Below are 25,498 nucleotides of genomic sequence, written 5' to 3'. Positions count from 1 at the left end.
ATCAATATTTACAATGAAGCACGGCTTTTCTCAGCTACACATTTCAGTAATAAGCAATTCAAGGCCATGATTTGGAAAACTCCATCACAGTAATAAAGCACTGTTGATCCAACTGGCGTAAAACAATGACATAGTTGACGTTTCGACCCCCAATAAACAGAGTAGGCTGCTTAAGTCCTTACAACGGGGTCTTCCTCAGGACAAAAGAAAGGGGCACCCTGATCCACCCAGAACTGGATGGTGTTACTGTAGTTGTTGGGCCCGTAGGCTCCAAAGGGCAGAGAGCAGATTGATGGCACTTGCGGCATTAAATATAGAAATAATCCCTGTGAAACATCAATTGCAGGGAAAGTTACTGATAACTCGTGTTCCAAAGGACAGGACCGTTCCAATTACGGTGTGGCCAAATCTGAAAAACTGTAATGCAAAACAAGTTTTCCTCTTTGGGTCAAACACAGTCACGATTCATGTGTAATCCTCAATCTGAAAAAACGAGCGCATCCGAGACGCTAAAATTGTCGTATCCTGGTGCACAGTAAGGTCATCATTTACTATGCTTTAAAAACCGTTACAACTGAATATATAAGTCAAAGGTAGAATGCACCAATTTTTCCCAAATGTTTTTGGGGGAGAACGCTCCCAAAAACCTCTTTGTAGTGATCAGGTTCATTCGGGGTCCTCGCTATGCACTGTACAGGGACTGGTCTGACAGAATTTGCCAGGGCTGCTTTGGGTTTCCAGACCGGCCCTGCATGCCAACTCAGTTTGGAACAGGCTATATGTTAAACAGTCTTGACTCTGCTCCAATAGGAACAGTAAAGCCAAAACTGCCAAGCCAGGTTCTCCCTGAACCGAACAGAAGCAACCCAGGACCGGGTTTGCCCTAGTTAGGGCTCATCAGCCAGGTATAGCTTGGTTCCAGTGACAGAGTGTGTGCCGGACCCACATCTGGGCATACCCATCTCACTTGGGACGACACACTACAGTATACAAAAACAAGCATTGGCATAGCCAATAGGTCTCGCCTTTGGGACCTTATAAGTGTTTAGCCATGCAACAGTTGCATAACTAAATACTTATAAGGTCCCAAAAGCGAGACCTATTGGCTATGCCAAGCGGCAGTGTGGCCGCGAAAGTGAAAGTGATCGCGATCGCGACCACGATCAAACATCAAAGCGGCCGTTCAGCCGCGAAAGTGAAAGTAATTGCGGTAAAGCGCGGCGCGCGCGCCCGCGCACATCCACTGTAGCTCTAGGCTGGCCTGGTAGCACTTTTTGGAGCCCTCTCAATAAGTCTCGCCAGACCAGCACATGCGCTGGGTCAGGTGAGACCTAAAAAGTGATAGATGGAATGCTTGAATTGTTCTCAGATAGAGGCCGCATCCCAGGAAATCGTTATTTAGCACACCATGCAACCTCAGTATGGTCTCAGCTATGTACAAATCAGCCTACTCCAATGGGAACTGTCCAGCCTGAACTTCCAAGCCAGGTTCTCCCTGACCCGGAACACAAGCAACCCAGGACCTGTTTCACCCTAGTTATGGCTTATTAACCAGGTATAGCTTGGTTCCTGCTCAGACAATTCGTGGAGGAGACAAGGTATTGGGAGCTTCAGTAAGCACACGGCAAGACACATTGGGACTGATGTATCAAAGGATGTTAACCATTATTTGTCTATGGAGAAATGCGTCAGTACTCAAGGCCCCTAGTGTCTTTGATTATTGTCAAACCTGACAGTTGTGGCAGTGGTTCTTGCCCTCACCCTTGCCTTAAACACACACTGGGTGTGAACTTGAGGCAAAACTGAAGGCGACCAAAATTCACATGCACGTTTGTGTGTTCTTTTGCACTCCCACTGTCGCCTGTTCCTCAGGCCTGTCAGGGGAGTGCTGCAGAGCAATATGCTAGCTGACACCTCCTCTAAAGCGGTCGGGGCTCCACCATGAAATACAATAGGCTAAGCTACTGGCAGTGGTTAACTTATAAAATAATAAGTGCCAGGGCTCTCGTCAGGAGGCCGCTGCAGCTTGCCCCACATATTGCCCCTGCCCGAGCTGCCAATGATAGTAGCAACACAAGTACAATAGAAAACTATTACAAGTATGGCAATTCGTGTTATTGCAGGCCCCCAAAGCTATAAGAATGGCATGGGCAGCACGTAATGGTCATTTTTAATGTATACTAAATTAATAATTAACTGTTGTTGTGGTCATCTCTAAATTAGCCATACCGCGACCCCTTTGTGGGAAGGGTATGCCCAGACGTGGGTCCCGTGCTCACTATGCCACTGGAGTCAAGCTATCCTGGCTGAAGAGGGGTGAAACCCCGAAACCGGTCCTAGGATGCTTGATTCCGGTCCAGGGAAGACATGGCTTTGCAGTTCAGGCTGGACTGTTCCCATGAGGCACAGGGTCAAGACTGATTTGCATATGGCCATGTCTGAACTGGGGTGGCGTGGTGAGCAAAATAACGATGGATTAAACCCAGATCTGTGACTGGGGGTGAATGTTTTGCCAATGTGCAACATTCCGTCCATCACCTTGTGTGTTTTGCTGTTCGCCCTATGTGGGAAGGGTATGCCCAGACAAGGGTCCCGTGCTCACTACGCCACTGGAGTCAAGCTATCCTGGCTGAAGAGGGGTGAAACCCCGAAACCGGTCCTAGGATGCTTGATTCCGGTCCAGGGAAGACATGATTTGGCAGTTCAGGCTGGACTGTTCCCATGAAGCACAGGGTCAAGACTGATTTGCATATGGCCATGTCTGAACTGGGGTGGCGTGGTGAGCAAAATAATGATGGATTAAACCCAGATCTGTGACCGGGGGTGAATGTTTTGCCAATGTGCAACATTCCGTCCATCATCTTTTGTGTTTTGCAGTTCGCCCTATGTGGGAAGGGTATGCCCAGACGTGGGTCCCGTGCTCACTACGTCACTGGAGTCAAGCTATCCTGGCTGAAGAGGGGTGAAACCCCGAAACCGGTCCTACGATGCTTGATTCCGGTCCAGGGAAGACATGGCTTGGCATGTCCAGGCTGGACTGTTCCCATGGCGCACAGGGTCAAGACTGATTTGCATATGGCCATGTCTGAACTGGGGTGGCGTGGTGAGCAAAATAACGATGGATTAAACCCAGATCTGTGACTGGGGGTGAATGTTTTGCCAATGTGCAACATTCCGTCCATCATCTTGTGTGTTTTGCTGTTTACCCTATGTGGGAAGGGTATGCCCAGACGTGGGTCCCGTGCTCACTACGCCACTGGAGTCAAGCTATCCTGGCTGGAGAGGGGTGAAACCCCGAAACCGGTCCTAGGATGCTTGATTCCGGTCCAGGGAAGACATGGCTTGGCAGTTCAGGCTGGACTGTTCCAATGAGGCACAGGGTCAAGACTGATTTGCATATGGCCATGTCTGAACTGGGGTGGCGTGGTGAGCAAAATAACGATGGATTAAACCCAGATCTGTGACTGGGGGTGAATGTTTTGCCAATGTGCAACATTCCGTCCATCATCTTGTGTGTTTTGCAGACGGTCATAAGCGCCAGTGTTGACGATTAAGTGCCGGTGCCAAGCACCCAAAACCATCTGGCTCAAATTAAGCACCGGTCACTGCTGGGACCCATACAGTGAATGGGGGGAGACAAGGACAGACACATCAAAAGATCACCTTTCAGATGCATTTATTTATTTAGAAGTTTATTTCGTGCCCTTAACCTAAAGTTCGTTATGGGCACTGGACAACAAAAAACAAAGTAACAAACGTGTACATCAATAACTAGAAATAAGTAGAACATGGATATAATATAATACGAAATAAAAACAGCAAATAATTATCAGAGCAATTCATTAATAAATAATTTGGCCAGTTTAAGCAAACATTGTCACAGGTAACAGGTCTGGCTTTAACTCATGCACACACAGACATGTAGAAATACATTTTTAGGCAATAGCAGATTGAAGCCAGAACTATTGCATTTGACAATGCTTGCTTGGGGTGGTTGTATTTGTCACATTGGTGGTGCTATTTTAGGTGGTGATGTTAGCTGTGCTACTGAGGGAATTAGGGACAGCATTGTTGGTGGTATTTGTGTTGGTATTGGTAATTGGGGTGAAGGTGGTAAGGGTGGTAGTTCTATTGGCTATCAGTGTCGTATTGGTAATGTTGTGGTGTTGGTGGTGGTATGGTGATGGTGGTAATGGTGGTTGTGGTATTATTGATGAGGTATTGGGGATATTTGGTGGTGATATTGGTAGTGGTGGTTTCAGAGGTAGTGGCGGTAGAATTGGTGGTTTTGTTGGTAGTGGCATTGCTGGCACTTTTTAGGGCCACGCACGCCTGCTGCCGGGGCATTTGTAGATTTTGTAGCAAGCCTGCCACATTTATGAGTGAGGAGCATCTAACACAGCAATACCACTAGATGTCACCAGGTGCTGCAGTTGCAGTCTTTTCTCTTTCCTCTGGCTGGGGGATACATATATTGTAACTTAAAAACAGGCGTTCCTACAATTCAGGACCCCAAATCATATTTTTGACTTGGGCACCGAAAAAAACGTATCACAGGCCTGTGGAGTGATGGAGTTTTATGTTTGATTCTCACCCCGTTCGCTTGAGAGAGAAAAGGCTGGAGGACTGTAGCAAAGAATGGCCCACAAAGGAAGACCAGGGTTGACATGGATAGGTGTTCTCCATGCTCTCGAACCACATCTCGGAAGTTCGTAAGCACGTGCCCGTGAACACTAACGTCTGCACTGGGCATTGGTATATGCCTTGATTGACCTTGATGACCTTTGAGGCAAATGGTTCTCAGGGAAGTAAGAGTAATGGTTATTAGGCTGTGCCTCTGTAATTATGCAACAGGAGATGGCCAAATTATGCGGCAGGGCTGAGCAAATTATGTGGCAAAAGATAAATTATGCGGCACAATGTGGCACATTTTTTAACAGTACTACTTCCTTATTTTGTACATTTTACACTTATTAACACTGTCTGGGCATTTGGTGCACCTCATTAGTACCAGTTCAATTCCCAAATATAGCAATAAGCAACAGAAAGGTGACCAGTCAACCTGTGCAAAAGGCCTTCCACTGCACTTCGACACGTGTTGCTGCATTTTTTGTAACTTTTCAACCGTTTGAGCTAGAAACAATTTTCTTTTGTTAAAATCTGAAGATTATGCAACAGATGATGGCTTATGTGGCAAATGCGGCAAATCTATAATTTTGCGAAAATCGCCGCACAATCACATAATTCCAGTGGCCTTTATAAATGGGAAGAGATGTCAATGGGGGTAGAAAGTCTGATAGGAGGTCTTGCATAATGTGCAGAACAGACAAATATGGCACGGTTGGAGTAAAATCTGAAAGATATGAGGTCATTGTCTCCGGTTAATGAGACAAAATAAGGTGTGCACTTGGTCCCTGTGACATTTCAGTGAGCTGAACGGCTAGGTGTGCATAGCGCTTGGAAGACACATTGCAATGAAGAACCGGTTTGGGGGTAAAAGAGTACAGAGCGTATGCTTATACTTGAGGGATGGTTTTATACTTTCGACTGCCTTTGCGGGCGGCCAGGAGAAACAATAATAATAATAAGAAGCTGGGTGGCATATATACAAGGAAATGGCAGAGAGCTGAGCTGCGCCAGATTTGGCAACGCCATGCTCCACCATTTCCAAAACACAGGTATATGTAGTATTTATAGCAATACGGCCCACCCCTGTGTTTTCCATAGCGCTGGCGCTAAAAATAGCTGCTTACCACCAACTCAGCCGGTGCCTGCATTGCAGGGAATGATAGTTTATGTGCAGGAAGGTGGCCTTTCCTGCACATAAACTCTCCATAATGGCTATTTGTTACTCTATTTGTTCTGCATTCTTCAGCACACGTAGAGGCAGCAAATCGTCATTATTTATTGATTAATTATGTCCAGAAAAAGGCACCTTCCTGCACATAAACAATCATTAATGGCATTTTGCTTTTTCTATGTGTGCTGCAGAATGCAGCACAGATAGGAAAAGAAAAAACGAGGAGAAATAAAAGTATTTCTCCTCATGCGCCAATCTAATGCCTGCTATTGCATGGTGTTAGTTTTTGGCGCTGCCTCATATTTACACCTCCTTGTAAATCTGGGGCAGCTTAAAAAAGCAATGTGTGTTGCGGTGAAAGACACCCATAGCAACACCCATTGCATGCCCCTTTCACGCAAATTGACGTGTGTAAATGGGCCCTATTCACAAGGCGCCGTTAAGCCGCTCAAAGTGGCTTAGCTCCACGTTGTAAATATGGAGAAGGGCATATCGGCACCAGAACGTGGGTACAAGTGACGTTCTGGTGGTGTTATTCCCTTGTAAACATACCCCTGGATGAGAGCTTACATCCTTTTGCAGTTGGTTTCGACCCCACAAGTCCATTTTATCCTGTCAACCACAAGTGCTCACACTGCAGTGGAGTTCCTGTATTCTCACAGCTCGGGTGCTCACACCGCAGGGGAGTTCATATACCCTCACATCCCACGTGCTCACACTGCAGGGGAGTTCATATGCCCTCACATCCCACATGCTCATACTGCAGGGGGGTTCATATGCCCTCACATACCTTGTGCTCACACTGTAGGAAAGTTTCTGTACCCTCACAGCTCTTGTGCTCACACTGCAGAGGAGCTTGTGTACCCTCACAGCTAGTGTGCTCATACTACTGGACAGTTCCTATACCCTCACATCCCATGTGCTCACACTGCAGGGAAGTTCACATGCCCTCACATCCCACGTGCTCATACTGCAGGGTAGTTCACATGCCCTCACATCCCACGTGCTCATACTGCAGGTGAGTTCACATGCCCTCACATCCCACATGCTCACACAGCAGGGGAGTTCATATACCCTCACATCCCACGTGCTCATACTGGAGGGAAGTTCATATACCCTCACAGCCAATGTCCTTGCACTTCAGAAGAGTTCCTATACACTGACAGCCCACATGCTCACACTACAGAGTAGTTCATATTTCCTCACTGTCTACATATTGACACTGTGGCTGTCATACACTCTCAGAGCTCACATTATCACCCTGTAGGGGTGGCCTTATACCCTCACAATGAATGTGATTATGTTTTAGGGGGTGTCAATGTTCACAGCCCGCATGCTCACCTGACAGGGGAGTTCATGTACCTTCTCAGCCCATCTGCTCACACTATAGGATGGGAGAAGGCATGAATTCTCACGCCCCACGTTCTCACACTTTAGGTGGTTTTACAAACCCTCACAATCCACATGTTAACACGGTCGTTGCCATACACCTTCACATTCCACGTTCTCTCATTGAAGGAGATAGTCATGTACCCTCAAAACCAATTTACTCAAGCTGCTGGGGGTGGTAGCAAAACCTCACAATGTGGTTGTTATACACCCCACAGCCATGTTCTCACACTGCTGGGGTTGGTCATATTTTCTCACAGACCACGTGCTTACACTGTATGTGGTGACCATATACTCTCGCAGCCCCTGCACTCATGTGTGGCCACAAACTCTCACCCGTGAGCTTACAAAATAGGGGTGGCCATATACTATCGCAGCCCCCGCACTCAGGGGGTGGATATAAACCTTCAGAGCCCAGGCACTTAGACTGTAGGTGGTGACCATATACTATCGCAGCCCTGCTCTCAGGGGGTGGATATAAACCTTCAGAGCCCAGGCACTAAGACTGTAGGTGGTGACCATATACTATCGCAGCCCCGCTCTCAGGGGGTGGATATAAACCTTCACAGCCCAGGCACTTAGACTGTAGGTGGTGACCATATACTATTGCAGCACCGCTCTCAGGGGGTGGATATAAACCTTCACAGCCCCGGCACTTAGACTGTAGGTGGTGACCATATCCTATCGCAGCCCCCGCACTCAGGTTGTGAATATAAACCTTCACAGCCCGTGCACTTACACTGTAGGTGGTGACCATATACTATCACAGCCCCCACACTCAGGGGGTGGATATAAACCTTCACAGCCCAGGCACTTACACTGTGGGTGTTGACCATATCCTGTCACAGCCCATGCACTGAGGGGGTGGATATAAACCTTCACAGCCAAGGCATTTACACTGTAGTTGGTGACCATATCCTATCACAGCCCATGCACTCAGGGGGTGGATATAAACCTTCACAGCCCAGGCGCTTACACTGTAGTTGGGGACCATATCCTATCACAGCCCCTGCACTCATGGGGTGTCATAAACCCTCACAGCCCATGTGCTCACCCTCTGAGATGGGACCTTCACACTTCCCTTTTCTCACCGCAGGACACAGCACTTCCAATCATCTTCACTTGTCACATAATTCCTTGACAGTGGTCCCTTGCATCACACTCCTGGGGAAACATCACTCAGCTGCACCACATCCGGGAATTGGTTACATTTCTCAGCTTCTATCAGTGTGACATCCTCCCGAGCAGTGTGGCCCTGGTGCCAGTTCACAGAAGGGCGCCCAGAGGAAGTCAATGCAGCCAGGAACGTGGCTTCCGCTGGTGCAGTAGCTGCAGTGGCACCGGGGCTCAAAGGACCGAGTGGCCTACTTAACGAACACTGAATGTGGATGTATTTTATAATTCAAACAACAAACAAAGGGCCCATCTCTTTCCTTTCACTAGGGCCCATGACACACTGGCTACGCTATCGAATGCAGGAACTACTATGGTCCTAATGACGATTAATCGGTCATCATAGCGGAAACAGACCACCCAACAAGGAGTCGGCAGTCCCGCTTCCACAATTATGATGCGACTGCCTTCATGGTGGTCAGAAAGTGTATATTTTCTATTGAGGCTTGTGCTGCGAATTGCAGAAACTATACACTTTTAAAACATCCCTGCACTGTAGGGCAGTCACCATGCGGTGCCTGCCACATGGTGCAGGGATGTTTAAGGAGGCACAAAAGGTGCCCCCCAGAGCCTATAGCGGAGGTCCAAAGGGGGAAGGGGACAGCCTTTCCATGTCAGAAAGGCCAACATTGAAAGGCTGTGGGAAACGGACATCACAATCCCGACGGAAGCAAATCTGAATTCTCCCGTGGGCTTCCCTCCGACTGCCAGAATCATAATATGCGGTCGGACAGAAACCTATGATGTCGGGCAGAAAGCCTCCGACGAGCTGTTGAGTGGCTTTCTGCCCGACATCGTAATCAGGCCCTATGTTGTTAGAAAGTGGATGACATGTTTCACACACTGTGAAAGACTTGTTTTGGGGATTCACACACGATGTGAGTATTTGTGGATGAGACACATGCTACTCAGTGGGTGTGCGTGGGTGGAAAATTGTGCTTTCCCTTTGAGCTATATCAGTAGTATTTTACTGTCATTTTTTAGGACCAGAGTTGTGCTCTCATTGTGTTGTTGCCACTGTGCCCTGGCATGTATTGAAGCGAAACAAGTGGGTGGTAGCAAACAAAGCCTTATGAATTGGTAGTGTAGGGATGTAGAGATATCCATGAATGGAATGTGGCTGTCTGGTGAGTGTGTGGTGATATGCATGTATGTCAGGTTGCTTATATGATGTTGATCCAAACAACATGTATGGAGTGTAGCAAAGAATTGCCATTTATCTATGTAGCTGGTCTACCAAATGTAGGGTTCCAATTTCGGGCCGATGTCATCCTCATTTCGTCCTCCCAGTAACTGATGGTTGTTTGTCTGCTCGTCGTGGGATCTTCTACGGTAGAACTAAGGGCCTAATTTACAACGACTTGGCGTAGGCCAGCGCCGCAAATATTTTGCTGCACTGCCATATGCCAAATCGAAAGGGCAGGAATGTACCGAATTTACAAGATAAGGTGCATTCCTGTCCTTTCAGCCAGCACCGGTGCACAATATGGTGCCTCGCGCCAACTCAGGCACCCTTGCACAATGGTGCAAGGTTGTTGGCGTTGTTGGCAGGATTGTTTTTGTACAAGAAGGAACACCTTTCGGCACAAAATCAATCCATGGAGGCGCTTTCCTCTTTCTATGTGTTCTGAAGAATGCAGCACACATAGATGAAAAAACAAGGAGAAATAAACATATTTCTCCTTGCTACGCCTGCCCTGGGGAGCCATACAGTTTTGATGCATTCCCAGTTTTACAGATCCTTGTAAATCTGTGAATGCATCAAAATCCACATGTGTTGCATAGGAACTGTTGGAGCTGCCGGTCGTACGCGACCACCGAACTACAACAATGGCGGCCGCCCACAAACACGCATGCGCGGGAGCCAACCAATGAATACAAATCCTCCTGAATCCCGAGCAGGGACGCTTCGCGTTCCTGTTTCAGGAAGGTGTGCAGCGCTTCCTGCCCTTGCCTGGCCTTCCAGGTCCCTACGCCAGCGTTCTTGTCATCAGAGCGGCTCTTCATCTTCGGGCTCAGTTTTCCTTTGGCACGCTCCGCTTTACCCCCCCAGTCTCTGTCTGTTCTGTATCACCGACCTCCTTCTCCTTCGGCGCGGTACCTGAATAGAGAAAAGAAAAGAAGAAAAGACAAAACTGCATAATCCAAATCTGGTAAGAGAGCTTGTGCGCTGAATATATTCATTATAAATCTTACTTTTAAGTTACTTATTTCAAATGGACTTGGCGATTTGTGAAGAGCTGCTTTTTCTTTTATTCCTAAAAAATAAAGAATATTGTTAAACTCCCCTTAAGTTAAGGTGGAGTATTTAATTTTTTTACATACTTCAGATTGAGAATCAAGAACTACTTGAACTATATAAATAACTTTTATGATAAAGGCAATGACAACATTCCTTTTTTGTACGCTATCTATACTAATTTCTCATACCTACAGTATTTTCTTTATTTCTTCAAAAGACAATTAACTTTATTATTCCGACATTTTCTATCTCTAGACACATACCCTCTACCACCCTAACTCTACACACCAGACGTCCTGGAAGAAGGGAATAATTCAGGTAGATACCCACCTCACACATAAAACCCACATAAATAAAATAATTTGAGTTAGCAACACTTACTATACTTACCTATTATTTGTCCTTTTTTCTTCACAGAAACCTTCCTTGGCGGTTTTGAGTTCTGTCCTTGAGTGGGGTGCAGCGTGGGACCTTGTCTCTTCCCTCCTTGTTTTTTCCCTTCTTCCCTGGGTTACCATTCGGTACTTAGACTTGGTTGGGTCCGGTTGGTGATCAGGGGAGGTAGAGGATCTTGCATCATTTGCCTGGCGTTCCTGCGGACACGTAAGTAAATCCTGACAGAACGCGAAGCCACTAAAAAGTGTATTCTCTGCCCGAATGTCATGGGAATGATCCAAGTGACGCTTTCCGACCTAGCCCACATGTTGGGAAATCTCCAAAAAGAAACCCAAGCTTTATCCGCTCGAGTAGGTCTTCTACAACTCCGATCCACCCTTGGATCCACCGCATCTCTTCTGGACCGGCCGCCTGCGGCATCTTTGTCATCAGGCTCCATTGAACAGATAGACGAAACCCGACGCACTTCGAGACCTATGCACCCACTTCCTGTGGGTGAGGTAAAGCTGGCACTCCGGTGCCCAAGTGTAGAGAAACATCTCTAGTGTCTGTGTTTTAAGTCTTAAGTTCGTAGTCCATCCAGAAGACCCTTCTAGCAGTAACATTTGAACTTTTACGCACCCATTGAAAACCTATGGGAGCCCGCGTGTAACTTTCCTCACTGCACACGCGACCCGTGGACCTCCTGGTCACTAACTGAAGTTAGCTCCTTGTAGGCCCAGCGATTCTAGAGGCCCTAGGCCTTTTCCCTTTCCTGTTCGTGGTACTTATACCACTATTTTAGTATATGGTTTGATCGGCCACCAGGGCCTATCCATATAAAGTGCAACTTCTGTATATTGTAATACTTTCTTGTTTAACGATTTGTGCTCCTGTGCTCATAAAGAGTCTAGGTGATACTTTGAGTAATAAATACATATATATTTTGAATATATATCTGTGTGGTCTCCTTTCATTGGTAGAAAGGGGGGTTACATATGGTAAAACAGCCTGCTTAACACGCTTTAACGAGTTTAGCCTCAAAGACTGCTTAGCCTACGCTACCACTAGGGCAGCTAGTCCGAAAAGGTTGACTTACAACCACACCATAAGGGTTGCTTGGCATGGTACAAGGTGGTCACTTTAACTAGTGAACATCATATATCAGGCCAACTTCTCACAGGGGCCTTATGTGTTGCATAAATTATAGAGCACTCAATGATGTCACGGTTAAGAACCGGTATCCCCTACCACTTATTCCCTCTCTCCTTGATTAACTTAAAGAGGCTAAAATATTCACCAAATTGGATTTACGAGGAGCCTACCATTTGGTGAGAATTAGAGAAGGGGATGAGTGGAAAACGGCTTTCTGTACTAAGTTTGGTTTATTTGAATATTTGGTGATACCTTTTGGATTATGTAATTCCCCCTCAGCTTTCCAGTTCTTTATCAACGAGGGTTTGAAGGATATGTTAGATCTCTTTGTAATAGCATAACTAGACGATATTTTGATTTATTCATCATTGATACAAGAACATGAAACCCTGGTTAGAAGAGTCCTTGAACGCTTACGAGACAACCACTTACATTGTAAAATAGAGAAATTTAAATTCCATACCTCTCAGGTCTGCTTCGTGGGATTCATAGTATCCTCTCAAGGAATTAGTATGGACCCACAAAAAGTTGAAGCTATCACATGCTGGCAGGCTCCAAAGAGCGTCAAAGACATTCAGTGCTTTCTTGGCTTTGCCAATTTTTACAGACGCATTATTAATAACTTTTCTGATCTAGTTTCCCCAATTACTCAGCTCCTAAAAAAGGGGATTAAGTTTAATTGGACACCAACAGCTGAGGAAGCCCTCTGTAAATTATAAAAAGCATTTACACAAGCACCCCTATTGAGACATCCTGATCCTTCTCGACCCTTTGTGGTTGAGATTGATGCCTCCCAAAAGGCTGTTGGAGGGGTCCTGTCCCAAGTAGACCCAACTAATGGATGTCTTCATCCTGTAGCATATCATTCACCAGTGGCGGCTCCTCCATAGGGGCGTTTGGGTGTCGCCCCACTGCTTTCTCGGCCCCTGGAGCCAACCAAACAGTCAGTACCCACAACAGTGGGTAGGCCACTCCCACCCTACCCTCGAGCACAACCGCCCACTCTCCCTTTTTTGCTATGTGGGAGAAAATGGCGCGGCTGGGGCGCTCTCCCCTGTGCCTCACCAATCACAACGCTGCCATTGCAGCGTTGTGATTGGCGGAGAGGAGGGAGGGAGGCTGCCTTTCCTGATGACGAGGAGAGCTGCAGGAATTGGCGCAGGACGGTGGGTAGTCGGGAGCCGGACCCATCCAGAAGCTGAGCAAGTTTTATTTTAAATATTTATTTAATTAAACCCCTTCCGCCTCCTCCCCCCGTGACAACCCCATTTCCACCCCCCCTCCCACCCGTAATGCCGGCCGTGACTGGTACCAGGGCACTGAACGCTCATTCGGGGCCGGCGGAAATGGTACATGTGTGTTTGGTGAATTATTGGGCACACGGGACTGATTTTCTAAAAGTTTCACACAGGTATTTGCGGGGTACAAAAAAAGGCTGTGGATTTATTTACCATTTTAAAACCCTGCGGGTGCGCCCAGCGCTACACTAGGGGGTGTCCTGTGCACACTCTGGTGAACGAGGGCCGGGACCACTTTCCCTCTAATTCCGAGTAATGCGGAAATCCTGAATTATATCCTGAAATGATCATCGGCAAACGACTGGTGCTAAGCAAAGCCCAAAACATGGGGTAAAACATTCAATACAGCGGGCGCCGTAACCACACATTTGTATTACATATTCTGTGCACTCTGGGCCTGATGAGGAGTGACCCGGAAGGGTGGGCAGAATTTATCGCACATCATAAAATCTGACAACTCTTGGTTTGGATTTATCTGTGGTAAACTTTTCCCTAGTGAATGTGGAATAAGGCGCATTTTGGTGCAGTGCGCATGGCCCAGTAAAAACCAAGGGGCAGATTTATGAGCCCCTTGCGCCACTTTTGCGTAACTTTTACAATGGGAAAAGTGACGCAAAAGTGGCGCAAGGGGCTCATAAATCTGCCCCCAAGCCTTTTTCTCCTGCTAAATTCCAAGCAGATTTCAACTGCCAAAGTTGGAAGTGAATACAGACTTTATCGCACCCAGTAATTAACAATAAACGCCGAACAATTCGTAATTTTAAACAATAGAGGCCTTAATTTTCCGGCACACTTGTAATCAGACTCCATAAATTCTGAGGTAAGATAGCGCCTCTTAAATATGATATCACCCTCGGATTTAGAGCTGAACTCTAAAGGAGTGTACAATGTGCTAATCCGCAGGGACACTCACTCCATCACCGTCTTTCGCCCGCACCTGCGCTCCACAAATTTACTTGGCTCCATTAACGAAGCCCTGATTGCAGCGCCGCAAAGCTGCCAGCCTGCTAATTAGCGCGCCCTCTGGCACCACGGATTGAATAACCTTCGCAAAATCATTTATTTAGAAGATGTTTTCATTGTAGAACAAGATAAAAACACTACCCTTAATGTACGACGGCCGCTTGGTGGCCTGTTCTTTCAGGCAGTGAAGGTTACATTGAGTTAGAAAAAACAAGTTATATTACAATTCTCACTATATAAATCGGCAATCGAAGGGGCAGATCAACAAGGACTTTATCTCTGCTTTTTTGGCTTTAAAAGCCAAAAATGCAGAGATAAAACTAGCACCCTATCAACAACAGGGTGCTAACATGCAAATTTGCATGTTAGCACCCTTTTACTCTACGCTTCCCCTTGCATCTCTAATGAGATGCAAAGGGGGCGTTCCAGAGTACAATAATAGGAGAAATGTCGCTAAGCGACATTTCTCCTATTATCAAGAATGTCGCTAACCCTGTTAGAGACAAAAAAAGCAGCGCTAACCGCGGTTAACGCTGCTTTTTTACGTCTGGTATTTTTCTGATTTAGCCATGATATCCTATGGAAGGAGGATATCATGGCTAAGCTTGTCTGTCCTTATCAACAAGCTAACGTGAGATTATCGCTGGGTTTCCAGCGATAATCTCACGTTAGCCTGTTAGCGTGAGGATTTTTATCGCTATTGAGATAAGCGTTGCTAATAGCACGCTATCTCAGCGATAAAAATTCACGCTAGCCGGCGATAATTATCCTAGCGCTAAGTGCGCTTAGAGATAATTATCGCCGGTTGTTGTTGATATGCCCCCAAGTTATTTGGATTGTTGATTTATCTAGCAAGAATTGTAAAATCACTTGTTTATTCTGCTTACTCCTTGTCATTATCGTATGATTTTCGGTTGTTTACAGATGAACTTTCCACTCCTGGAGCATTCATAAAATCCTTCGCTTCGTCAACCAGAAAAGAAACAAGCATTGAAAATGTAATAAGTCTCGCCTTTGATTAAATTTAAGCCATTTGCTTTGCTAATGCTATTGTGTAGCAAAGCAAATGGCTTTAACTTAATGAAAGGCGAGACGTATTGCATTTTTAATGCTTGTTCTAAGTTGAGATCAACTTCCAATTAACCCAACATTGCTCCCTCTCAAACATACCAGCAGTATTCACCACTGGTAGCAGTGTGGAAACCGCCCCCACCCCACCCTAATTGTATACAATACTAATAAGCATCAGCAACTGGTCACAACAATGAAGACCCGAAAAAAGGTCAACAAGGCTAATAATCAGACTGTAGGCACAAATTAATCACTACAAATGCATGCATGGAACTACACCTTGCAAAGAAGTTAATATATAAAAAATCAGTCTTAAAAGTTATGCAGCCAGCAAAAGTTGCATCAATTATCAGTCCAGTCTTGAAGTATTTTAAATGGATATTTTGTCTGCGGTCTCGTTCAGTATCACTCAAACTTTTGTTCGCAGAGGTAAAATATATATTATTTGTGATACTGCGCTGACGATGCTGTGTACATCAATTTATAACGTTTGCTGCAGGGATATTTATTGCTTATTTCGCTAGATATTTTTGACTGAGGAGCTTTGATGGCTTTCAAAGTGCACGAATAAGAAGCCGAAAATGAGCGACTATGTATTAGTCATATCACCTCTCAATATTGTACAGTAAAGCAAATACACCCAATTTCGCAATTGGTTAGTCCGGGGTTGGGAACAGATGATGGGATTTGTTGAATGGCTATAAGAGCCCACTCTGAAGAGGGACTTTTTAGGTCTCGCCTGACCCAGCGCATGCGCTGGTCTGGCGAGACTTATTGAGAGGGCTCCAAAAAGTGCTACCAGGCCAGCCTAGAGCTACAGTGCATGTGCGCGGGCGCGCACGCCGCGCTTTACCGCGATTACTTTCACTTTCGCGGCCGCACGGCTGCTTTGATGTTTGATCGTGATTGCGATCACTTTCACTTTCGCGGCCGCACGGCCGCTTGGCATAGCCAATAGGTCTCGCTTTTGGGACCTTAGAAGTATTTAGTTATGCAACTGTTTGGCTAAACACTTATAAGGTCCCAAAGGTGAGACCTATTGGCTATGCCAATACTTGTTGCACTTGGGTTTAGTGTAAAGGCACGGGGGCGGGGCACAGTGTCGCTTTACAAGCGTCTCCTCGAAGCTCGGATTCCCACACTGAGCAGCAAACAAAAGGCAATCAGGAAGCATTTGAGGGCAGCCCCCCTCCCCGCGTGGCTTTGTAGTCAATCAATCAGGTGTAACTTCTTGGCAAATCACCGGCGCACTTCCGGAGCACAAGTGCACTTTTGGAAGCGTGAGCGGTGGGCTGGCACCACTCTCAGACGCAGCCAGAGCTCCCGCCAGGGAAGGGGCGCTGGGCAGGCTGGGGTAGACAGTCACTCACTAGGAGGGAAGAGGTGTTTGGGGAAAATAACAAAGGAGATGCATAAAGTGTGTACCAGGCCGGGCTGCTCCGCTCCAACTTAAGAGGTGGGCTAGACAGCTTAAACCGGGTCACATGGATTGTCCAATGCAACATAGAAGTTAGGACCAAAAACGTCTGGGCTTCTAAGCGGATACAACACGAACAGGATGCCATTCTGCAGAAGTAACTGCTCGTTATACGGTCACACGCATGGCATAAAGTATGGCTAACAACTGTGCCACTAAATGATATGAGAGATTGTAAACAGTTCGTTTTTAGGTCTCGCCTGAGACAGCGCTTTAGCGCTGCTCTGCCGAGACTTATAGTAAGCACTTTTGGAAGTGCAAACGAGTGCTTTCAGGCCGCCAACTACTGTGCATGTGTGCCGGGCGCGCGCACCATTTGGCAGCCTGAAAGCACTCGTTGTCTTTCACTTTCGCCGCTTTGATGTTTTATCGTGATCGCGATCACTTTCACATTCGCGGACGTACGGCCGCTTCCCTTCCTACTTTAATGCACTGTTAAAGCAGAATCCACGCGTCGTAAAGCATGCCCGCCCCCACTCCCCCCTCCCACTCCCTCCTCGTCAGCTTCAAGACCGGGCATTCTAATCTTCCCTTTCATTCAGTGATCTTAAGGCTGCCCTGAGACTCGGGGACAACACACTGCGTGTGATTTACTGGAGCAAACCGGAACATCAAAGCCCCTGAAACACATGGGGAAAGATCGTTCGCTTTTGTTTTACTATGGACGCCTAATTACTTTTCTACATCGATACACTAGGTGCATGGCCGGTGAAGTGCACATGTTCTACATTCTTCTTTTCAATGCACGTGTCTCCGTAAAACAAGCATTTGCAATGCAATAGGTCTCGCATTTATACGAGTTTGAGCTATTGGCATTGTAAATGACAATGCTTTTTATTTAAGTTTTTTTTTTTTTAAACATAAATAAAAGGCACTGTCATTTACAATGCCAATAGCTCAAACTCGTATAAATGCGAGACCTATTGCATTGCAAATGCTTGTTTATAAAATGCAGTTTGATATTTACTGCAAAACTGGGCATGAGCAAATGACTCGTGGACGAAATTGGTGGAATGCAGGGCACAATAATGTGTACATTGTTTCAAATTATCCTTTGAAAACAGGCAGTTTTTAGAGTAAGCATGTTTTCTCTTTTGTTTGCTTGTTTCTGAGAAGTGCCGGTACTCTCCAATTAAAAGTATTAGGTTTCTCCTGAGAAGTACCGGTACTCTCCATTGCAAAATAGCGGGCCCCACGCTCTCTCCCATCGCTTGACGAGGATGGCGCTCCCACCCAGCCCTGTGCCCCTCACTCGCGCAGACATTGCCCTGAACCACCGAGAGACTCCCACGGACGGGCTCCTGCACACCTTGGAAAGACGCCCAAGCTGCAACCCCCTACCTCGCACATCCACCATGGGGGGGGGGGGGGGAAGGCGATGGCGGCTGCCCCGAGAGCAGGTCCCTGTGCCTTTCTTGAGGTGGGGTGGGGCTTGGAAAGTGTATTAATATCTGGGTCCGTGTCTACATGACTGAGGCCAAAAATGTAAAAAAAAGAACACCTGGTACCTTCAAGGAGCATTCGGAAATATATAAATACAGATATTGTCAACGAAACACTCCATAGTCTAGTGTCTCCAAGTACTCAAAATAAGCAGTGAAGCGTCTCCAAGCACTTATAATGTTAAAGTTAAGCGCCTCTAGCACTGAAAAGGCGCAGTCAGAAGCCTCAAAATACTAACAGCAGTGAAGCGTACATGTGCTCGGTACATCGAAGGAAGGCATTTCTGCACTTGGGAAGACAAAGACAGGGCAAATAATATAAAAATTTATTTGTAAAGCGCACGTTCACCCGTGGGCATCTTGGCACTGAATAACAGATCTTTATTGTTATCCTACTCAATGGGACTCATTTTATCGACCTCAAATGGATGAAAGGCTGAGTGGACCCGCCAGGATTTTTACCTGTGACCCATGAACCTGTGACCCATGAGGTCGAACACAGGACCCTAAGTGGAAGCATTAGTCCACTGAGCCGCCCGACCTGGCAGGTGCGCCCAGAACAGCAGCATTTTTCACATCTAGGCACTGGGAAGGCAAGGTGGTTCAGCGTACGCATAATACCAAAGTCAATACACTATGACGCAGGTACATTGACGTCAGTTACTACAAGTACAAGAACCGATTACTTTACCTTACAATGGTATTTGAGGCCTATTTATTGACTTTGATGTATTTACGCATTACTAGTATTAGCTGCTGGCGTCTAGAAAGTAGGTATTACAAAGTATAATAAACAGGCAAACAAACTAGGAAAGGTAAAGCGGCCCGGAATGGCGAAGCACACACCTTTTAATTTATAAAACTACTAAATTTAGCACTTCTAGGCACTCTGGTATTCGGGATGCCTATGGGCTCTTCACTTGCGGTCGAACAAAAGTGCTTCTGGGTCCTTGCAACACTAAAGTCGAGCGCCTTGAGATAAAGAAAGCCAAATGCAACAAGGCACTTTGAATAGCAAAGCCCCCTGAATCCTACGATAGCCACAGGTCAAAATAAGAGTAAGATTGAGAAGATATCTACGTGAGGTGATCGGCTTACTATTTTTGTGTGTATTTTTTCCTTATTTGTAGTCTATGTTTGACACGCAGACTCGTGGAGCAGCTGCCCCTGCGCCCGGACCACCATAGCTGCAGCAGCCCGCACCGCGCATTCCAGTGCGAAGGGGTGTGAACGGCCCCAAGGTCATCCTCCCTGGAGGGACCCAAACTGACACATTCTGCAGGGACTCCAAACTAGTCAAACCAGCTCCACCGCCGCCGCACAGCGTATATGCGTCTCTCAAATCTCGGAGAGTTATAAATGTATCCAAATATTTACTATTCAAACTCATCCTCGAATATTTGAGAAAAGTGTAATGCGCATGCGTGAAAAGCTTACGCACCAAAGACTCGGAAGTTTCAGGACTTGGAGCAATGGCAAACCATCCCGCGGTGGTGCGACCTCGGCCCAGTAACATACTGAGACAGTAAAGGGCTTAATTAACCAGGCAACACCAACTTTCCATCTGTCCACGAGATAGGAGCACGCCCCCAACCCTGACCGGCACTTACATTTCTTGGCAGGGTCTAATGCATGTCCGTCAGGGAGGGGTAAAAAAACAAGCTGCTACGCAAGCCATGCACACCATGGAAAGACGCCTACCAAAAGAAGCCTGTTAAGAGCACCCAATGGGTGAGCTGGACTGGCGCGTGCAAGGCAGCGTGACGAAGCTTCTGATAAGAAACTTCGTCACGAAAGCCGTAATGCAGGCGACCGAGTCCTTGGGGGCCGTCCAAAAAGCCGAAAGGGCGGCAACCGAAAACCCTCCTTTTCAATGGGAAGCCAGCGTTTAACATAAACGTTGACGCTACACAATAAAAAGGAGGGGCGGGGCTTCGAGTCCCCTTCTTGAAACTGCCTTATTGGTTGTTGACTATAGCTCTCGCAGGCGAGGAGCGCATGCGCGCCCCAACGCCAGGCAAGACCTAAAAAAAAGCGCTGCAACGTGGAGCTTTAAGAACGCAGGAAGTTGGTGAATACGGCAGCACTTGAAAGCTTATCTTTAAACATTAGAGAAATGGGCTCCTGTGGCGAGGCCAGGGTGTGAGGCAGGTTTCAGTGACCGGTAGGTGTATTCTGCCTGCATGGTGTTGTGCTGAGTGCAGACATGCAGTGTGCTTGTGTTCTGTAAATCTTTAAGGTGGCCTGGCAGCCTCTCCTAATTTGTCATGCAGGCACAAAGATGTAGTTATTGCTCACTTCCTCGTTTACTTTATGCCCCCAGGCAGTCGGCAGAGTGGGCAGATACTCCTAAGTGGGTTACAAGCGACAGCACTGCACCACAGCAAAACAGTTCTGTAATGTGATGCCACTTTTTGATTTTTGTGTGTGTCACGCATCATGAATGTGACCGTGGCAGTGTGCCAAATGGCTTGTCTGGATAAAACTGTTGTTTGCAGAAGACTGGTACTTTTTAGTTCTGCTTTGATTGCAGCTTTTTCCCACCCCTTTCAAAATGCAGGCAGTGTCAATGAAAACCATTTGTCAGGACAAACAAAGCTAGGTACCTGATGGCTGCATTTGAGCGTGGGTGGTGGTAATGATGACATGACATATAGGCTCCGGCAATGAACTTTGGAGATCCCCGCCTTGCCTTGGTGCATGCTGCTCTTGTGACCATGGGGTTAGCAGATGTGCAGCTTCCATTCTGGCCTGGTGAACATATTTAAAGCAGTAAGATATGGGGCAGTTTTGAATGTGTTTAAAAATGTAATGACTACATGTTGACAGTAGCTTTATAAACCGTCTTGCTTATTCAAATTTGTTTTAAGATACACCATTTGCCCACTCTTCTCGGAGGAAAAACCCCCCTCAAACCACTCTTATGTCATTCAGGCTTGCTCGCGTTTGACATAACACGTACCCAACTTTTACTCCTCACCACTTTGAAATGTCACCAGCTACCACTGTCATTCAAACAAATTAACACCTGCTGAATTGAATTACAAGACAAGGAATTACTAGCTAGAAAGAAGGCTTTTGAGGAGTGGAGACAGTATTTTTTAGGGGCCAACCATAGAATAACATTTCTTACAGATCACCGTAATTTGCAGTGTCTTAAATCAAGCAGAGCTTTATCAATGCGACAACTGCGTTGGACGTAATTCTTTAGTGATTATGACTTTGTTATACAATTTCAAGTAGGAAAGAAAAATGGAAAGGCGGAAGCTTTGTCCCGTATAGGTTATGACTTCGAAGAACCACAGTGTGACCCTCCTCCTATTATATCTAGGGAGCGAATAATTGGTGTTATTTGTTCAGAAGGGGAGTACATAAAATCAGTGAAAGAAGCACAAGAATCTATGAAACTAGACGATTTAATGCAAATTCAAGAAGTCACAAAAAATCTGAACTTATATTATGTCCAAGGAGGCCTGGTGCTTCCTACACATAACCTTCAGCAACAAGCCTTTGAATTGTGTCATGCCCATTTACTTTCTGGCCATCCTGGGTATAAAAGAACTATGGAAAAACTGAAAATAAACGTTTGGTGGCCCAATATGGGGAAGGACACTAGGAAATACATAAAAACTTGCCATGTCTGTGAGCAAGGGAAGGCTTCACATCAGACCCCTGCTGGACCTTTGCACACTCCACCTAGGCCCTGGCATACAGTGTCTATGGATTTTATTGTGGACTTACCGAAAACAACTCAGGGAAACACCACGCTTCTTGTAGTGGTTGATTTATTAACAAAGATGGCCCATTTTATCCCATTGAAAGCAATCCCAACCTCTAAGACGTAGGCTTCCTTGTTTGTTCAACACATTGTTCGCTTCCATGGGCTTCCCTCTGTTCTTATATCCAATGGGGTGCTCAATTTGTTTCCAAATTTTGGAGAGCAATGGGTACTATATTACAAATGGATGTAAGATTGTCTTCTAGACATCATCCTCAAACAGATGGCCAAACAGAGAGGGTGAATCAATGTTTTGAACAATATATCTGATGTCAATCTCTACACTCTCCATCGGACTGGGATACACTGATATGGGATGCTGAATTTTCATACAATAATACATGTCACTCCTTTACTGGTTATTCCCCTTTCTATAGTACTTATGGGTTTCACCCACGAACTGTGCTCTCTCCGCTGTCTTCCTCTTGTTCTATTCCTGCAGCTCTTGATTTTGTAAAAAACCTACAAGACATACACAAAATGGCAATAAATAACTTAGAAAAAGCTAAAGCTAATTACAAAGAAAAGGCGGATCTCCATAGACGCCCTGAGCCTATGTATACCCTTGGAAATTAAGTATGGCTATCCACTAAGAACCTTGGCTTGAAAGGGTATTGTAAAGTTAAACCTAAATATATTGAACCATAGAAGATATGTAAAGTTATAAATCCTGTCGTTGTTAAGTTGGACCTCCCTGCTACATTAAAGATACATCAAGTGTTCCACGTCTCTCTCTTAAAACCTGTAGAACATGGCACCCGTATCCCTGAAACTCCTGCTCCACTACTCATAGACAATGAGTCTGAATATGAAGTCGGGGCAATCATTGACTCGAGAAGGGTGAGGCATAAACTTCAGTATTTAGTACATTGGAAAGGATAAGGTATTGAGGAACATACTTGTGAACCAGCCAGCCAAGTACATGCTCCTCGTCTACTACGTCTATTCCACAGAAGACATCCTGATAAATCTAAGCCGGTAGGGGGGATTTTAAGGGGGTGTTCTGTCGGAGCTGCCGGTAGTACGCAACAGGCAAACTACAACAATGGCGGGCTCCCGCAAACATGCATGCGCGGGAGCCAGCCAATGAATACAAATCCTCTTGAATCCCAAGCAGGGACGCTTTGCATTGCTGCTTCGTGAAGGAGTGCAGCGGTTCCTGCCCTTGTCAGGCCTTCCGGTTCCCTACATCGGCATTCTTGTCATCGGAGCGGCTCTTCATCTTCAGGCTCAGTTTTCCTCCGGCGTGCTCCGCTTGCCCCCCCTGCCCAGTGCCTGTCTGTTCTGTGTCACCGACCTCCTTCTCCTTAATTGCGGTGCCTGAATAGAGAAAAGAAAAGAAGAAAAGACAAAGCTGCATGATTCAAATCTGTTAACAGCGCTTGTGCGCTGAATATATTCATTTTAAATCTTACTTTTAAGTTACTTATCCCATATGGACTTGGCGATTTATGAAGATCTGCTTTTTCTTTTATTCCTAAAAAATAAACTCCCCTGAAGTTAAGGTGGAGTATTTAATTGTTGTACATACTTCAATCAAAAACTACTTGAACTACATGAATAACTTTTATGATGAAGACAATCACAACATTCCTTTTTTGGTGAGCTTTCTATACTAATTTCTCATACCTACAGTATTTTATCTAATTCTTCAAAAGACAGTTAACTTTATTATTCCGACATTTCTCTCTCTAGACACATACCCTCTACCACCCTAACTCTACTCACCAGATGTCCTGAAAGAAGGGAACAATTCAGGTAGATACCCACCTCACACATAAAACCCACATAAATAAAATAATTTGAGTTAGCAACACTTTCAATACTTACCTATTATTTGTCCTTTTTTCTTAACAGAAACCTTCCTTGGCTGTTTTGAGTTCCGTCCTTGAGTGGGGTGCAGCGTCGGACCTTGTCTCTTCCCTCCTTGTTTTTTCCCCTCTTCCCCCGGTTACCATTCGGACGTAGAGTAGCTTGGGTACGGTTGGTGATCAGGGGAGGTAGAGGATCTTGCATCATTTGCCTGGTGTTCCTGCGGAGACGTAAGTAAATCCTGACAGTAACGCCCACCACAATGCCCATGGAGCGCCTCCCTGACAGTGTAAGGCAGCACAGTGACTTGTGTTGCGTTGCCTTACACCATATCTACGAGGTCATGAAAAGCCATGCAAAGTGGCTTTGCGTGGCCTCGTAGATATGGGTCTGCACTCTGTGCCACCGGAGCGTCATAAGAAGTGATGCACCGGCAGCACAAGGAGTGTGTAAATAAGCCCCTATGTCATTACTACGTTTCTAAATTCCAGGTGGTCTTCGAAGGTTGTATTTAGCACATACGTTATGTGTTTTTAATACCTGGGTGATTGTATAATTTCAAATGTAATAAGAAAACTGATTTAGACTTCCCCATAGATCAAAAAGACATCCATTAATGGACAAGCATCTAAAATATATAGCAATACAAACAGATTTCAATCAATAGAAGATAACAGTTCATGATTCTTCCTAAAATATTGGGAAAAAGCTCCCAAATAATTTTAATATAAAGAAACATTCTTGTTCATTTGGTGAACGAGTAATTAAAACGACCAAGTCTTGATGCATGGTTAAGTTAAAACGTTCCATTAAATTAAATAAAAAACGCTTTTGAACACCACTTAATTCTGGGCAAATATGGAGTACCTGAAAAAGGTTTCGAGGACCCAAAGCACACACATTACAATCAGCAGAATCAACGGAGGCTCTTTTCCTTCAAAATAATAAAGATAAGGGGAAGATACTCTATTCATTCAGCAGCCAGACCGCTGTACCAACTTCGCAAACATGCCTCAGTTTCACACCTCTTTTTTTAACTGCACTGGCTGACAGTCTCTAAACGGATCCAATTTAAGACTTTTTTTTATATATGTTGAAGGTCAATACTAGAACAAGGCCATACTACATCCAAGACCTAGTAACATCTTACATTCCATCTCATCCCCTGAGGTCCTCCAACTTGGCTTTCTGAACTGTACCAAGATTCCATCTTGCAGCGCTTGGTGTGAAATTGTGAAACTCCCTTCTAAAATCCCTCAGGGACAGTACCTCTCTTTTTGCGTTCCGCAAAGATTTGAAGACATGGCTATTCTAAGCAGATAGTTCTTTTGTTTCATCATGCAAAGTGCTGGGAAACCCTTAGGGGTAGCTGTGCGCTATTCAAAACTACAAAATAAATAAATAAATACTCTATCCGAAGAAGCAAAAGAAGGTGTTTCACATTGTGTGATATTTGATCAGATAGGTATGGGTTTCTCATCCCAAAGCTAATATGTGCTACTTACCAGGCTACTATCAATTTT

This window comes from Triturus cristatus, chromosome 7, assembly GCF_964204655.1.
Source record: "Triturus cristatus chromosome 7, aTriCri1.1, whole genome shotgun sequence".
Classification (NCBI taxonomy): Eukaryota; Metazoa; Chordata; class Amphibia; order Caudata; family Salamandridae; genus Triturus; species Triturus cristatus.
The sequence above is the reverse complement of the archived record's forward strand: the minus strand, read 5'-3'. Positions refer to the sequence as shown.